Source organism: Podarcis bocagei (genome assembly GCF_964188305.1).
Source record: "Podarcis bocagei genome assembly, chromosome: 3".
NCBI lineage: Eukaryota > Metazoa > Chordata > Lepidosauria > Squamata > Lacertidae > Podarcis > Podarcis bocagei.
Window position 1 is genome coordinate 99,594,310 of NC_138127.1, and position 17,737 is coordinate 99,612,046.

Consider the following 17,737-nt stretch of genomic DNA (forward strand, 5'->3'; position numbering starts at 1 on the left):
ATTTGCCCGGCTTGGCTAACAATGCAGATTTAGCAAGGATAGTGACTTACCTGTCCTTTCCCTTTCCTTTTAAACGTTAGCAATTTCTCTAAATCCTCCCTTGCTTGCTGGACTGCTAATACTGACTTGCTGCTAAAAAGGCTTGGCGACCTGCTATGTCACATGATAAACTGGAGGAAAATAATGTGAACAAGTTATTAACACTTCAAGGCTGACCCTTCCCTCTTCCCCAGAATGCTTTGGGCCTCCTTATTGATCGGGTCTACGTCGCTTTTTGTCACCTGGGAATTAACAATTTGATGTTTTATTTGACCATTTATCTCTTTAGCCAAACTGTTGCAATCTCTTTGACCTTTTAAAATGTTTATGACAAGGTGTTTGGCTGTTAATTGCTAGACATAAAAGACCGAAAACCCAAGGGTTAGGTCTAATGTCCGTCGTGTGCTGAACACATATTCTTTTGATAAAAGCAAACTGAAGTATTTCTCTCTCTCTCTTTTTTGCAAATAAGCTGGAAGAGGAATCCATTTCCAGTCAGTAGATGTATTGATAAACACAGAGAGAAGGAGAATTTGGTGCAATATTTATTATATTTTTAAAAAATCGATTTATCGCATTTGTGTCCTGCTATTGTGTGTGTGGGAAAATGAACCTGTTTCATTTATATTTGATCTGGAAGCTTAATTCTACAGTATACTGGCAGAGTCCAGCTCACAGGAAGTACGGTAACAATTATTTCGGTTCTGAGGTGGTGAGACCACAGTTGGCTTACTGTCCCCCATTCTGGGCTCCACATTTTAAGGATATTGACCTACTGGGTTTACAGGGAGATAACTAGGATGCTAAAATGGCAAGAGGAACGATTGAAAGATCTAGGTATGGGCTAAACCTGCCCAGGTTTGGAAACAACAGCAATTACCAACGGTAGAAGAATGGTGACAGAAGGCAATGGAATATGCAGAAATAGCTAGATTAACAGGGAAAATTCAACAACAGGGCAATAAAACATTTCAAAAAGAATGGGAAAAATTTATGTCATATATAGGAAGGATAAGGTGAAATAGTGAAACCAGTAGAACTGAAATAAACCTCATAATGTGAAATACAAAGAAAAATTCTGGATAAAGAAAATAACAAAAAGTAAAATGTATAATGCGATTAATCTAACCAATGGTAGTTGTGAATCAATACAGACAGACAATAAGAACTGTATATACAGGAGCATTTATTTGGCTATAGACACTCTATGGACAAATACGAAAGAAGAACAAAAATATACAAAACGGATGAAGACAATGTGAAAAATTTAGATGTGGTATAAAAAGCCAGAAGAAGGAAGGAAGGAAGTCGGCTCTTAGGAGCAAATATAAATGTAAAATGTAAAACAATATGTGTATGTGGAGTATGTAAATGAAAATCAATAAAGAATATTATAGAAGAAAAGAAAAGAAAAGAAAAGAAAAGAAAAGAAAAGAAAAGAAAAGAAAAGAAAAGAAAAGAAAGAGCTAGGTATCTTTCACCTGGGGAAGAGAAGGTGAAGAATGTGACAGTAGTCTTCAAATATCTGAAGGGTTGTCATGCAGAAGATAGATCGGTCATCTTTTCCATGGCTCTAGAAGGCTGGTGTACAACTAAAGGTAAAGGGTAAAGGGACCCCTGACCATTAGGTCCAGTCGTGGCCGACTCTGGGGTTGCGGCGCTCATCTCGCTTTACAGGCCGAGGGAGCCGGCGTACAGCTTTCGGGTCATGTGGCCAGCATGACTAAGCCACTTCTGGCGAACCAGAGCAGCGCATGGAAACGTCGTTTAACTTCCCACTGGAGCGGTACCTATTTGTCTACTTGCACTTTCATGTGCTTTCAAACTGCTGGGTTGGCAGGAGGTGTACAACTAGGGATGGGCAAAATTGTCTGGACTTGGCCCATGTCCCTTGCACACTAGCAGACTGGAAAGTCCATCTCACCCCAAACCCGTGAAGAATCTTAAGGAAGAACCCCAAAATCTAAATGGAACAAGGCAACAATTACTCTGAAAAACTTGTAGAGCTGCCACCAGGCATTGCAAACCATACTGAGCTAAATGGATCAATTGTCTGATTCAGTATAAGTCAGCTACATATATTGCGATGTTTTGGTGGGTGAAGGGCTGTAGCTCAGTGGTAGAGCATCTGTTTGACATGCGCAAGGTCCAGGTTCTATGCCGGCATCTCCAGGTAGGCCTTTTCGTTTTTTTTTATTATATAACCTACCTGCCCACAGACTGTCTCGCCAGAGTGGTGCATGCTCTAGTTATCTCACGCTTGGACTACTGCAATGCGCTCTACGTGGGGCTACCTTTGAAGGTGACCCGGAAACTGCAATTAATCCAGAATGCGGCAGCTAGACTGGTGACTGGGAGTGGCCGCCGGGAACACATAACACCGGTCCTGAGAGATCTGCATTGGCTCCCAGTATGTTTCCGAGCACAGTTCAAAGTGTTGGTGCTGACCTTTAAAGCCGTAAACAGCCTCGGTCCTGTATACCTGAAGGAGCGTCTCCACCCCCATCGTTCAGCCCTGACACTGAGATCCAGCGCTGAGGGCCTTCTGGCGGTTCCCTCATTGCGAGAAGTAAAGTTACAGGGAACCAGACAGAGGGCCTCCTCGGTAGTGGCGCCCACCCTGTGGAACACCTTCCCTTCAGATGTGAAGGAAATAAGTAGCTATCCTATCTTTAAAAGACATTTGAAGGCAGCCCTGTTCAGGGACGTTTTTAACATTTAACACTGTATTGTTTTTAATACTTGATTGGGAGCCGCCCAGAGTGGCTGGGGAAACTCAGCCAGATGGGCGGGGTATAAATAATAAATTATTATTATCTATTACATGTGCATGCAATAATATAAAAGAGAACAGCCAATTTTGGGAAGTCTGGAGGCTTTTTGTGTGTGTGCTCGCATCTTATCGAAAAGAGTTGCTCTTTGAAAGCTCGTCCTGCTGTTTCTTTCCCACAGCTCCCCAGCACTTGCTCAGAGTATTCTCCCCGGTTATTTTCCAAGGTCCAAGCTTTTGAGTGATTAGGCCAGAGGCGCTCGGCTTTAGTCACATCTGCTGTTTTTCTGGAGGTCAATCACACAGTTCTCCATTCAGGGCTAGGAGGAAGGGAGGCCTTACAAAGGAAAACAATTATTCCAATTGAAGGTATATCGATCCACATCCTGTGGTTTGCGTGGCGGTTTGGGGACAGGGCGGCTGCTGGGGAAGAGGAGGGGTGGGGGTGGGGAAGAGAGAGAGAGAGAGAGAGGGAGGGAGAGAGGGAGAGAGAGAGAGAGAGATCAATTCCTAGGGCTGCTACATCCCAATGCAAAGATGTTTGGGCCACGTTTGTGTGACAAATGGGGCTTAGACTGCAACGAGAAAGGGAGAAGGGATAGCACTGAGCACACGGAGGATGAGATGAGGAGATCACTCTCCTTTATTCTGTCCGAAGCATATCAGAATTCAGCAATGAATTTATTGGAAAGTGGTTGTGTCCGCGCAAGGACTTCGGCATGCGCAATGGAACTTCTCCCTCTCTTAAGAACACGAGAATAGCTTGCTGGATCACACCAATGTGATCTAGCATCCTGTTCTCACAAAGTCTCCTGTTCTCACAAAAGCATCCTGTTCTCACAAAGTTCTCACAAAGTTCTCACAAAGTCTAGCATCCTGTTCTCACAAAGCCCAGCTCCTGCACGATCGGGGGAATCCCCGGCCGTGTCACCCCCTGGCCATCCAATCGGCTGGCTCCGGGGGCATGGCTTGCCCTATTTAACGCAGGGGCGGCCTGGGATCTCCCTCTTTTCCCGCCTATCAGCTGTTCCTGTTTCTCACCCTCCCGCCCTTTAAGGTTTTTCCGTCTTTGACCTTGCTATGGACCTCGGTTGGTTGCCGTCATGGCTGGTAGCCACTCATAGCCTTCTCCTACATGAATTTCTCTCATGGCTACATGAGGGAAGAAATGCAATGGTACATCTGCAGCAGCAAAACTGGAAACCTTCATCGGCCCCACCTGCAATGAAACATGTCTCTCCTGTATTCGTCTCTACTGCCACAGCAGGTGCTGTAACTTCCCAATGGTTTGACTTTACTCTTGAAGACAGATGGATGCCAGCAGCAACAACATGAATTTGTACAATCCTCTTTTTAAACCATCCAAATCGGCAGCATCACTGCCTCCAGTGGGAGAGAGTTCCGCAGTTTAACTGTGCGCTACATGAAAAAGTACTTCCTTTTGTCCTTTCTGAATCTTCTGCATCAGACGTCCACAAGTTCTAGTGTACTTCTCTGTTTCCACTTTCTCCATGCCACCCTTAATTTTATAAACGTCTGTCGTTCCTCTTACTTGGCTTTTCTCTTCTCCCTGCCTCAGGGTTGGGTGGAAACCCAGAACAGTTTTGAGAGGTGCACAGGGTGATGAAAGGGAAAGTGGAAGTCTCTGCGTGAATGGGACCACTTCACTAGTTTCTTAAGCATCATTTGGTCATAACTTGGTTCCAACCATGCCAGGAATTTGCACCCTCTATCTTGGAAGCTTCTTGTCCCACATAGAGATTTCTCAGGAGACAGATGAGGTGATCAGGCACTTCCATTTCTTGGGTTCCATGATCAGTGCAGATGGTGACAGCAGTCACGAAATTAAAAGACGCCTGCTTCTTGGGAGAAAAGTAATGACAAACCTAGACAGCATCTTAAAAAACAGAGACATCACCTTGCCAACAACCTTGTATTGTTAAAGCTATGGTTTTCCCAGTAGTAGTGTATGGAAGTGAGAGCTGGACCATAAAGAAGGCTGATCACCGAAGAATTGATGCTTTTGAATTATGGTGTTGGGAAACTCTTGAGAGTTTCTGCAAGAAGATCAAACCTCTCTATTCTGAAGGAAATCAGCCCTGAGTGCTCACTGGAAGGACAGATCCTGAAGCTGAGGCTCCAATACTTTGGCCACCTCATGAGAAGAGAAGACTCCCTGGAAAAGACCCTGATGTTGGGAAAGATTGAGGGCACAAGGAGAAGGGGATGACAGAGGACGAGATGGGTGGACAGTGTTCTCGAAGCTACTAACATGAGTTTGACCAAACTGTGGGAGGCAGTGGAAGACAGGAGTGCCTGGCGTGCTCTGGTCCATGGGGTCACGAAGAGTTGGACACGACTAAACAACTAAACAATAACAAAATCTTGGAAGCTCTTCCACAAATGTATTTATTAATTTATTTTCTTCCACAAAATACCACGTCTTTCTTCCATCATGGAACCCACTGCAGCCTACGTGTGGTTCCTAGGTGGTCACCCATCCAGGTCCTTTCCAGACCCAGGTCTGCTTAGCTTCAGAAATGTGCTGGATTGATGTGCCTTCTGACCAAATCCCCTGGGACTGATGTGTGTCAAGGCTAAATTTAACAGCTGCTTGTCAGCCAGATGTTCAACAGCTGCTCTGAAGGTGCCTGGGCTGATAACAAATATTCGGCGAGTATTTGGTGTGTGTTCGGTGTTGACATTTGCAACAGGGTCAATTTTTTGAGAGTAGAATCGTTGCAGGTGTGGGGCACAGATGCCTGTATTCCCAGAGTGATGAATTTTCCACGCTGATAGCAGGAAGGCACCATTCCAGACTGGGCACCTTATGTGGGTCTTTCAGTTCAAGTAGAAAACCACAACCAGTTGAAGTTCCTGCTAGTCATGAATGGTGGAGACTCACAACGCTACATGAGGGCATTTCCTTTTGCTTCATGAAATTGCCCGAGAGCCAAAATAGATGTGAGATGGTCCATGAGAATGCTGCTTTCCTGTGTCCTACATGTGCCTTAGCGAGTCTACATGCACTTCCCAAGAGAACCAGCCCATCGCTAAGGCATGTGAACGCAACACTTGAATCGGCAGGCACACTTGGGCCCCTCCAGACTGGTGCTTTTTGTGGGATAACCAATCTTGAATAAGCAACATGTTATTAATGCATGAAGGGGTTAAGACCATAGAGTAAGCTGTCCTGCCAGGCTTAGCTCAATCAAGTCTTTCTTCCCCATCCAGTCGATCAGAGCAGCTCCGCATGTGAGCTGCATGGGTCTTACAAACCACTATACAGTGGTGCCTCGCAAGACGAAATTAATTCGTTCCGCAAGTCTCTTTGTCTTGCGAGTTTTTCGTCTTGCGATGCACGGTTTCCCATAGGAATGCATTGAAAATCAATTAATGCGTTCCTAGGGAAACCGCCTTCAGACCAGGTCCGGGGACAGTCTGTCCCCGGACCTCTTCTGAAGGCTGGGGGGGGGGACAAGGGCTTTTCTTCCCACCCCCAGCATTTTAAAAAACCCCGGGACAGCGGAGGACTTCTCCGCTGTCCGGGCGATCTTAAAATGCTGGCGGGCGGCATTTTAAAATCGCCCCGGGACAGCGGAGGACTTCTCCGCTGTCCGGGGCGATTTAAAAGCCCCTGGGAAGGCAGGCAGGGGGGACAAAGACTTTCGCCCCCCGCCCGCCTTCAGAAGGTGTTCCCGCCCCCCCGCCCCGCTTCGGAGCACCGTTCCGAAGCGGGGCGGCTGGAGCAGGTGTTCCCGCCCCCCGCCCCGCTTCGGAGCAGCATTCCGAAGCGGGGCGGTGGGGGCAGGTGTTCCCGCCCCCCCGCCCCGCTTCAGAGCTGAGTTCCGAAGCCGGGCGGTGGGGGCAGGTGTTCCCTCCCCCCCGCCCCGCTTCGGAGCAGCGTTCCGAAGCAGGGCGGTGGGGGCAGGTGTTCCCGCCCCCCGCCCCACTTCGGAGTGATTCCCGCTGTCCCCAGACCTCTTTTGAAGCAAGGGGTGGTGGGGAGAGGTCCAGGGGCAGCGGGAAGCGCTTCCCGCTGTCCCCGGACCTGGGGCTGCAGGGAGAAGATTGCTTCTCCCCGCCGCCCCTTGCTTCAAAAGAGAAGACCCGCTGTCCCCGGGGCAAGCTTCGTTTTGCGAAGCAAGCCCATAGGGAAATTCGTCTTGCGAGGCAACTCGAAAACGAAAAAACCTTTCGTTTTGCGAGTTTTTCGTCTCGCGAGGCGTTCGTCTTGCGGGGTACCACTGTACCAATAATTCCTATGCCCATAATTTAGGAACTTTCATCGCTATAACTGCCAAGTTTTACTGCCTGAGCTTTCTGAATGATGTATGGAAATGCACACGAACCTGACCTTTGAACAGTTTGTAAGTAAACCAATTCTTAACTTACCACACGTAAAAAAAGTCTTTTTCTATTATAGGGGAAGAGGGGAACTTTGGAAGGAACTTAGAAGGGTATATTTTAAAGGTCTAACAGTCTTTATTTCCACACTTCACATTGCTGCATATTTTTATGATTTTAAGTCTCTGCTGGAGTTTTCTCATTAAAGAGTACTTGCCCCAAACCTGGATCTTGACAACCAGGGAATTCTCCTTTTATACATATTTTTTCCTCAACAACAATCCTTTTTTGCTGGGTGTGGTTTGTGGAGAGTTCTTAGGGTATTCATTACAGGAGCATTGTGGGTTAGGTTGGCAGCTGACACCATGAGCATCACCACAATGCCACTAAAAGGTGTTACATCATGGCATAATATTATGGGATTATGGACAAACAAACAACTTCTGAGAGTAGCTCTATCACTGCTATAGCTTCCAAAAATGTGAAAAAGAAAGCAGAATGGAACTGTTAATTCCTGAACTCCTAACCAGTAAGCCCACCCCAAAAACCTTTCAAACAACCCTCCAAAATCTCTCTCTCCCAATCCAGTTTTTCACCTCCCTGAAAGTCCACAAGTGTTGAGCTGTTGAGCATTCAACTGTTGAGCTGAATGTTCTCAAGTGAGAATTTGTGGCTCAGCCTTACAGCTTATGAAGGGCATCTTACTGGTTAGGTATTTACAGAAAAAAATCCAGAAGTTATTTATTGCCTGAATCTTCATATTAGCACCTGGGTCCATTTAGGTAATGGGGTGTTGCAACATTGCTCGTTGGAAACTGCATGAAAGTCAGGTGTAATCAAGAACAGCTCATCTTCTCCTTAGTAAAGACAGAAAGGAATCATAATGTTGATGATCAGATGGAGAGTGATTTATAAGTGGGTGCCAGTCAAAATATGATGGTTGAACATGGGGTTTAAAGCAATCTCTTCAGATCTGAATCTTGACCAGGGCTGGACCAGTGCCGGTTTTACATACAGTGGTACCTCGGTTTAAGTACTAAATTTGTTCCGGAGGTCCGTTCTTAACCTGAAACTGTTCTTAACCTGAAGCACCACTTTAGCAAATGGGGCCTCCTGCTGCCGCCGCTCCGACAGAGCACGATTTCTGTTCTCATCCTGAGGCAAGGTTCTTAACCCGAGGTAATATTTCTGGGTTAGCATGAAGCATACGTAACCTGAACCGTATGTAACCCGAGGTACCACTGTATAAGCTAAACAAGCTATAGCTTGTGTTGTTGTTGTTTAGTCGTTTAGTCGTGTCCGACTCTTCGTGACCCCATGGACCAGAGCACGCCAGGCACTTCTGTCCTCCACTGCCTCCCGCAGTTTGATCAAACTCATGCTGGTAGCTTCAAGAACACCATCCAACCATCTCATTCTCTGTCGTCCCCTTCTCCTTGTGCCCTCCATCTTTCCCAACATCAGGGTCTTTTCCAGGGAGTCTTCTCTTCTCATGAGGTGGCCAAAGTATTGGAGCCTCAGCTTTACGATCTGTCCTTCCAGTGAGCGCTCAGGGCTGATTTCCTTCAGAATGGAGAGGTTTGATCTTCTTGCAGTCCATGGGACTCTCAAGAGTCTCCTCCAGCACCATAATTCAAAAGCATCAATTCTTCGGCGATCAGCCTTCTTTATGGTCCAGCTCTCACTTCCATACATCACTACTGGGAAAACCATGGCTTTTACTATACGGACCTTTGTTGGCAAGGTGATGTCTCTGCTTTTTAAGATGTTGTCTAGGTTTGCCATCGCCTTTCTCCCAAGGAGCAGGCGTCTTTTAATTTCGTGACTGCTGTTACCATCTGCACTGATCATGGAGCCCAAGAAAGTAAAATCTCTCACTGCCTCCATTTCTTCCCCTTCTATTTGCCAGGAGGTGATGGGCCCAGTGGCCATGATCTTCGTTTTTTTGATGTTGAGCTTCAGACCATATTTTGCGCTCTCCTCTTTCACCCTCATTAAAAGGTTCTTTAATTCCTCTTCACTTTCTGCCATCAAGGTTGTGTCATCTGCATATCTGAGGTTGTTGATATTTCTTCCGGCAATCTTAATTCCGGCTTGGGATTCATCCAGCCCAGCCTTTCGCATGATGAGTTCTGCATATAAGTTAAATAAACAGGGAGACAATATACAGCCTTGCCGTACTCCTTTCCCAATTTGGAACCAATCAGTTGTTCCATATCCAGTTCTAACTGTAGCTTCTTGTCCCACATAGAGATTTCTCAGGAGACAGATGAGGTGATCAGGCACTCCCATTTCTTTAAGAACTTGCCATAGTTTGCTGTGGTCAACACAGTCAAAGGCTTTTGCATAGTCAATGAAGCAGAAGTAGATGTCTTTCTGGAACTCTCTAGCTTTCTCCATAATCCAGCGCATGTTTGCAATTTGGTCTCTGGTTCCTTTGCCTCTTCTAAATCCAGCTTGCACTTCTGGGAGTTCTCGGTCCACATACTGCTTGAGCCTTCCTTGTAGAATTTTAAGCATAACCTTGCTAGCGTGTGAAATGAGTGCAATTGTGCGGTAGTTGGAGCATTCTTTGGCACTGCCTTTCTTTGGGATTGGGATGTAGACTGATCTTCTCCAATCCTCTGGCCACTGCTGAGTTTTCCAAACTTGCTGGCATATTGAGTGTAGCACCTTAACAGCATCATCTTTTAAAATTTTAAACAGTTCAGCTGGAATACCATCACTTCCACTGGCCTTGTTATTTGCAGTGCTTTCTAAGGCCCATTTGACTTCACTCTCCAGGATGTCTGGCTCAAGGTCAGCAACCACACTACCTGGGGTGTACGAGACATCCATATCTTGCTGGTATAATTCCTCTGTGTATTCTTGCCACCTCTTCTTGATGTCTTCTGCTTCAGTTAGGTCTTTACCACTTTTGTCCTTTATTATGGTAATCTTTGTACGAAATGTTCCTTTCATATTTCCGATTTTCTTGAACAGATCTCTGGTTCTTCCCATTCTGTTGCTTTCCTCTATTTCTTTGCATTGCTCGTTTAAGAAGGCCTTCTTGTCTCTCCTTGCTATTCTTTGGAAATCTGCATTCAATTTCTTGTATCTTTCATTATCTCCCTCGCATTTTGCTTGCCTTCTCTCCCCCGCTATTTGTAAGGCCTCGTTGGACAGCCACTTTGCTTTCTTGCATTTCTTTTTCATTGGGATGGTTTTAGTTGCTGCCTCCTGTATAATGTTGCGAGCCTCCACCCATAGTTCTTCAGGCACTCTGTCCAGCAAATCTAAATCCTTAAACCTGTTCCTCACTTCCACTGTGTATTCATAAGGGATTTGGTTTAGATTGTATCTTACCTGTCCAGTGGTTTTTCCTACTTTCTTCAGTTTAAGCTTGAATTTTGCTATAAGAAGCTGATGATCTGAGCCACAGTCAGCTCCAGGTCTTGTTTTTGCTGACTGTATAGAGCTTCTCCATCTTTGGCTGCAGAGAATATAATCAATCTGATTTCGATGTTGCCCATCTGGGGATGTCCATGTGTAGAGTCGTCTCTTGTGTTGTTGGAAAAGCGTGTTTGTGATGACCAGCTTGTTCTCTTGACAGAACTCTATTAGCCTTTGCCCTGCTTCGTTTTGATCTCCAAGGCCAAACTTGCCAGTTGTTCCTTTTATCTCTTGATTCCCTACTTTAGCATTCCAATCCCCTATAATGAGCAGAACATCCTTCTTTGGTGTCACTTCTATAAGGTCTTGTAAGTCTTCATAGAATTGGTCAATTTCAGTTTCTTCAGCACCAGTAGTTGGTGCATAAACTTGGATTACTGTGATGTTAAAAGGTCTGCCTTGGATTCGTATCGAGATCATTCTATCATTTTTGAGACTGCATCCCAGTACAGCTTTCGCCACTCTTTTGTTGACTATGAGGGCCACTCCATTTCTTTTACGGGTTTCTTGCCCACAGTAGTAGATATGATAGTCATCCGAACTGAATTCGCCCATTCCCGTCCATTTTAGCTCACTGATGCCCAGGATGTCAATATTTATTCTTGCCATCTCATTTTTGACCACATCCAACTTACCCAGGTTCATGGTTCTTACATTCCAGGTTCCTATGCAATATTTTTCTTTACAGCATTGGACTTTCCTTTCGCTTCCATGCATATCCGCAACTGAGCTATAGCTTAGGGCCCCCCAAAAAATTAAAGGGAAAAAAACCTAATGTACATTTCCAAAACATAAGATAAAAAACAAATATAAAACCTACATACAGCAACAGTGTTTTGTGTTGTGTAGGCTCCTATGATGTAAGTAATGGGCCCTGCCTGCTGGCCAGCTCCCTAAATAGTAATAATAATGTAATAATAATTTATTATTTGTACCCCGCCCATCTGGCTGGGTTTCCCCAGCCACTCTGGGCGGCTTCCAATGAAGATTAATAATACATTAAAATGTCACACATTACAAACTTCCCTGAACAGGGCTGCCTTCAGATGTCTTCTAAATGTGAGGTAGTTGTTTATCTCTTTGACATCTGATGGGAGGGCGTTCCACAGGGCGGATGCCACTACCGAGAAGGCCCTCTGCCTGGTTTCCTGTAACTTGGATTCTTGCAGGGAGGGAACTGCCAGAAGGCCCTCGGAGCTGGACCTCAGTGTCCAGGCAGAACGATGGGGGTGGAGATGCTCCTTCAGATATATCACTGGTTTGCTCATTTCTATATACAGTGGTTTCTAGAGACTAGATTATGAGTTTTTGTAAATTGTGTTTCTCAAGTTCCTTTTGTTATTGTCAAATGCCAATGTGTTTGCATTATTAAGTTTGTTATGAATAAAAAATCATTTTAAGTTAGAGATTAATAATTATTTCATGGTTGATATACTTCTTAATTGTATTTCAGTTCAAAATTACTTTCATAAAATACATATTTTGTGATGTGCAAATGGCTTTAGATCCCTATTGGGTCCATAAATTACCATATAGCATATATTCAACACAAACAACAGTGGCAATTTGTTGTTGACAAAGGACAGCTGGACATATAAAGGGCCCCATTACCTTCAGTAGCTTAGGGCCTCATCAAACCTGAATCCAGCCCTGGGCTGGACCAAAGCAAAGGACAAGATAGTTAAGTTTTTAGATGTTTACTGCTTTCTGATAGGATGGAAGGAAGAGTCAAATCCTTCTTGTTTCATGCCAAAGTGCCAGGAACTACTGACCACTGCCCCTTGTGGCCAGGCGCATCTCTGCAGCTTCTCGATGAAGTGCCACTACTGCCCCATGTGGTGAGTGATGTAATTGCAGTTTCACAGAGAAAAAGTTTCCAAATCGATTCCACCTAGACTGGACATTGGCTACACTTGAGCAGCAGGGTCTACATGAGATCTAGTGAGTTTGTACTACAGATGGGCAAATTTGTCCATTTCAGCTTCTCTTAGTTTCTCGTCCTTCCAGTTTTCAGTTCTCCAGATTCCTACATCAGTTTGTCATTTTTTTTTAAAAAAGAAGGTCCTCGTGAAAATCCATTAGCACTTGAGTGTGAATTTACCATTTTTTAATGCAACTTTGATCAACGTGTACATTGTTGCAAAACCATTTCCCTTCATATAATGAATTTTGGTATCTTCTTTTCACACATTTTAATGCAGTATATGTATTTTGCACACATTACTTGGTGGAAGAACAGCATTGCAAAATTTGGAGAAGTGCGAATTTTGAAAATTAGATGTGTTTCAGTTCATATTTTTTCCCCCAGAAAGTGCAAATTAGGTAGGTACAGTGGTACCTTGGGTTAAGAACTTAATTCGTTCCGGAGGTCCGTTTTTAACCTGAAACTGTTCTTAACCTGAGGTACCACTTTAGCTAATGGGGCCTCCTGCTACCGCCATGCTGCCACCACACAGTTTCTGTTCTCATCCTGAAGCAAAGTTCTTAACCCGAGGTACTATTTCTGGGTTAGCGGAGTCTGTAACCTGAAGTGTCTGTAACCCGAGGTACCGCTGTACATCTTTAAATGTGAACTGAATCAGATTTCTTCCCATCCCTTGTCCAGGCTTGACGTTTCATCTTGACCTCTGGCCTGTTCCACTGACCCTGTATTCTGATTTTCAGAAACCCTTAAAGGCCTTTCCTCACCACCACTACTAACCCCCCCCCCCCCAGCATTTGGGCCCTTGACTACCTCTGGCAAAGCAACACACTTTACCATGTGTAACATTAGCCCACTCTTCTGCTTCAAAATATCCTTGGGGTGAGAAGGATATTTTTATCCCTTTTTGGTTAAGGATTGTGGTTGAATTCATGTGAAATCCATCATTTCCATAGCCCCAGAAGAGATGCAACATGAATGCTAACAGACAAAACAAAAGTAGGGTTTGTTGGCCTTATTTGTTACACCACAAAAATTCACTGCAATAGTTTCCCTTGATTAAGGTAAAGGGAAAGGGACCTCTGACCATTAGGTCCAGTCGTGGCCGATTCTGGGGTTGCGGCGCTCATCTCACTTTTTTGGCCGAGGGAGCCGGCATACAGCTTCCGGGTCATGTGGCCAGCATGGTATAAATGAAATACAGTGGTGCCCCGCAAGACGAATGCCTCGCAAGACGGAAAACTCGCTAGACGAAAGAGTTTTCCGTTTTGGAGGTGCTTCGCAAAACGAATTTCCTATGGGCTTGCTTTGCAAGACGACAATGTCTTGCGAGTTCCTGCTGGTTTTTCCCCCTCCCCCCTTTTCCTAAGCCGCTAAGCCGCTTATCAGCTGATCCGATCAGCAAATAAGCCGCTAAAAGCCGCTAAAAGCCGCTAATAGCGCTAATAGCGCTAATCCGCTAATCCTTCAATGGGCTTGCTTCGCAAGACGAAAAAACCGCTAGACGAAGAGAATCACAGAACGGATTCTTTTCGTCTTGCGAGGCACCACTGTATGATGATGATGATTTTATTCCCTTGCAGTGCAGGAATCTTGCCCACAGCCATCCCTGGTTTGGCTCCAACCACCAACATTTCAGTTAACAGCCAGAGGCTCTGACCCATTGCACCACGGGAGGGCTCAGTGACCCACACGAACAAAAGCTGATCACAAAAAAACTGTGTAATGCAGAGATTAAGCAGAGACTGAGGCTCTGAGGAAGGGCTATAGCTCAGTGGTAGGACATCTGCTTTGCATGCAGAAGTTAGAACTGAGAATAAACACCCTTCTAAGACCCTGGAGACTGACCAATTGACTAGACTGACCAATGGTCTGCCTCAGTGTAAGTCAGCACCCGATATTCCGGTGGTTGTTCTTGCTAAATAGGGGTAGCTAGAAGTTACAGTGCTTTTGAGGTGCAATGGGGCACCATTTTAATGCTCTACCTGGGACACAGGAACCCTACAGGACAACGCTTCTTTGAAGTCTCTAGGCCACTGGCAGCACCCCAGAGGGATGTGGATATAGCAGATGGCTTTCTCGTGAGCCCAGGCCAATGTGCTGATAATTTCTTCCTGCCGCACTGCCTTTTCTTGTAGGGAAAATGGCAGGGAAGTTACTCAATAATTTACATGCAACGCTCTATACATCCAAGTCTATAAGTGATGCATTATTCTCCCATCTAGAGCAAGCGAAATTGATTGCATGCTATATCTTCCATTTGCTGCCTTTATCAGTATTTATAACTTTTGCTGAGTCCGAGGATCTGTTGAAGCCAGCAGCCCATCCATCGGGGTGCTGAATTGCGATTTTCAAGCGTGTGTGTGTGCGCGCACAGACGCACAGAGGCTACTTCCAGCAACCACCATTTGACCTTTACATCGGCTGCAGTCATTGGCTAACACCAAGGCTGTAAATATGAATTAGGAGCAGCAACTACAACACAGTCATGTGTGATCCATTTTGCCTTTGGGTGGCCCTCCCTTTTGGATGTTCAGGGTGGGAGGTCCAGCAGGTGTTTAATTATTGTGCCTGCATAGAGCTGCCTCGGTTAAGGATGCCAGGTCTTGAACTGTCATGGATGCTTTAGCTGAGATTCCTGCATTGTGGGGGGTTAGACTGGATGACTCCTGGGGTCCCTTACAACTCTGTTGTTGTTGTTTAGTTGCGTCCGACTCTTCATGACCCCATGGACCAGAGCACGCCAGGCACTTCTGTCTTCCACTACCTCCCGCAGTTTGGTCAAACTCATGCTGGTAGCTTCGAGAACACTGTCCAACCATCTCGTCCTCTGTCGTCCCCTTCTCCTTGTGCCCTCCATCTTTCCCAACATCAGGGTCTTTTCCAGGAAGTCTTCTCTTCTCCTGAGGTGGCCAAAGTACTGGAGCCTCAGCTTTAGGATCTGTCCTTCCAGTGAGCACTCAGGGCTGATTTCCTTCAGAATGGATAGATTTGATCTTCTTGCAGTCCATGGGACTCTCAAGGGTCTCCTTCAGCACAGAATTCAAAAGCATCAATACAGTTCTATGATTCCATGAACCCCAGATTTCATGTACTGAGGCTGGGGTTTTTTGCCTAGACGAGTGAGTGAAATACCCTGAGTCTGAGCCCCCACTACCGACGAAAAAAGAATGGAGGATGAAACTAATGCAGAATTAGATAAACTAACAGGAAGAAATCGAAACCTGCGGGACCAGAGATTCTCAGAAGACTGGAGGAAATTTGAAAAGTAATTGTGATGCACAGATTACGCTAGCAGGTTTGCAAGAAATTTTGTAAGGTGAATTATTTGAAATAATTGCAAAAAAGACAATAAGGAGAATTATTAGTTGTTGATAATTAAAGGTAATATGAAATTAAGAAATGCATAATAAGTAATAAAGAACGGGAAATTATCAGAGGTGTTGACAGAAGTCCAAAAAATATTGTATAAGATGAGAAGTTTTGTTGTATGAATGTTAATTAATATATTAAAAACTAATAAAAATGTATATATATAGAATCTGAGCCTCTTTCTCGGAGGAGGCATTTGTCTCCTTCAACGCTTTGGAATACCTATATCTGTGATTTACATCAGGGAACATGAGAAAAGCCTTACCGTATTTTTCTGTGTATAAAATGAGTCCTATTTTGGGAGACTTCAAATTAAGAAAATGGGGGGATATTGCCCAGAGTTGAGCTTTTTTTTTGGGGGGGGGTTGCCCATAGTTTAGCTTTGGGGGGGGGGGAGATTGCCAAATATCGCTCACCAGCCTGCCCGCCTGGTTCAAGGGTTGATCCTTCTTCCCCTGGGAAAACGCAGCACTGTGTGGGGAATAAGGGCCTCCTCACAGCTCTCAGCCCCCTTAGCAAACTACCCTTCCCAAGATTCATTGGGGGAAGCCATGACTGTTTAAAGCGGTATCATGGCTTTACATGATTGGTGCGGATGGGATGTCACCCAGTGAATACAGCTTATGGTGATTCAATTAGGTGATGTCATAGAGCAATAAAACAGCTCCTTTTTAAATAATAATATAAATGAAGCAAATTGTTTGTTCTTTTTGTTTGGTTTTTTGTATTAAATTGCACTTCAACCTTTTCCAGCTAGGGTTTGCTGAACTGACCCCTCCTTCTTTGTAGACATCACAACAACAACAACAACAACAACAACAACAACAACAACAACAACAACTTATTTATACCCCACCCATCAGGCTGGGTTTCCCACTCTGGGCGGCTCCCAATACACTATTAAAAACATGATAACACATCAAACATTAAAAATTTCCACCAAACAGGGCTGTTAGTAGATTATAGCGTACTGAAAAAGCATGCTATGGCCTAACTTGCAAATCTATCTCTCTCTATCTATCTATCATCTATCTATCTATCTATCTATCTATCTATCTATCTATCTATCTATCTATCTATCTATCATCTATCATCTATCATCTATGTCTATCTATCTATCTATCTATCTATCTATCTATCTATCTATCTATCTCTATCTATCTCTATCATCTATCTATCTATCTATCTATCTATCTATCTATCTATCATCTATCTATCATCTATCTATCTATCATCTATCTATCATCTCCAGCTTCTTTATCCTGCCTGCCACACTTATTGCTATTTGCTCTTGGTTAAAAAAAGAAGAAGGAAATAAATAACGAAAATTAAAGATAGAGAGAGAGAGAGAGAGCAGTGGCGTAGCGTGGGTTGTCAGCACCCGGGGCAAGGCAAGTAATTTTCACCCCCTAGCCCGTGGATTTGCGCCCCCTAACCCTAACCCCCAGATGTTGCGCCCGGTGCGGCCGGCCCCCCCTGCACCCCCCACGCTACGCCACTGAGAGAGAGAGAGAGAGAGAGAGAGAGAGAGAACCGAAGGTCATCCGTACAGTTGTCCCAATCGCAATCTGCGCGACTTTAACCCTGTAGAGAAAAAGTAATTACCCTTTGGCTTTTGGTGACCTCAACTAACCTTTGCTGAAGGACCAGAGAAAATAAAAGGCTGACCAATTGCCTGCCCTTTGCTGCCCCACAGTTAACCCTCTCAGAGAGCAAACACCGCCTGCGCCCCCCCCCCCAACATGACAATAGGATGTGGAAATGTTACCATGGAAATCTCGTTGGAAGAAGAAACAAACAACAAAAATCCATTACAATTAGTAGTGGTTTATTGGGTGGTGCCTGCACAACTGTTT

At 44.8% G+C, this 17,737-nt stretch overlaps 1 long non-coding RNA gene across 2 annotated transcripts in view; it reads right to left on the reverse strand.

The window, feature by feature from the left end:
- Nucleotides 1-17,737, reverse strand: part of LOC308584271 — a 78,229-nt gene that overhangs the window by 48,685 nt on the left and 11,807 nt on the right. Inside the window, exon 1 of one of the 2 annotated variants that reach the window (XR_014006727.1) lies at nt 51-148. The exons of the other annotated variant lie outside the window; for it this stretch is intronic. This is a non-coding gene — a long non-coding RNA (uncharacterized lncRNA). Of the gene's footprint in view, nt 1-50; nt 149-17,737 lie in introns of those variants that run through there. 2 annotated transcript variants of the gene reach the window in all.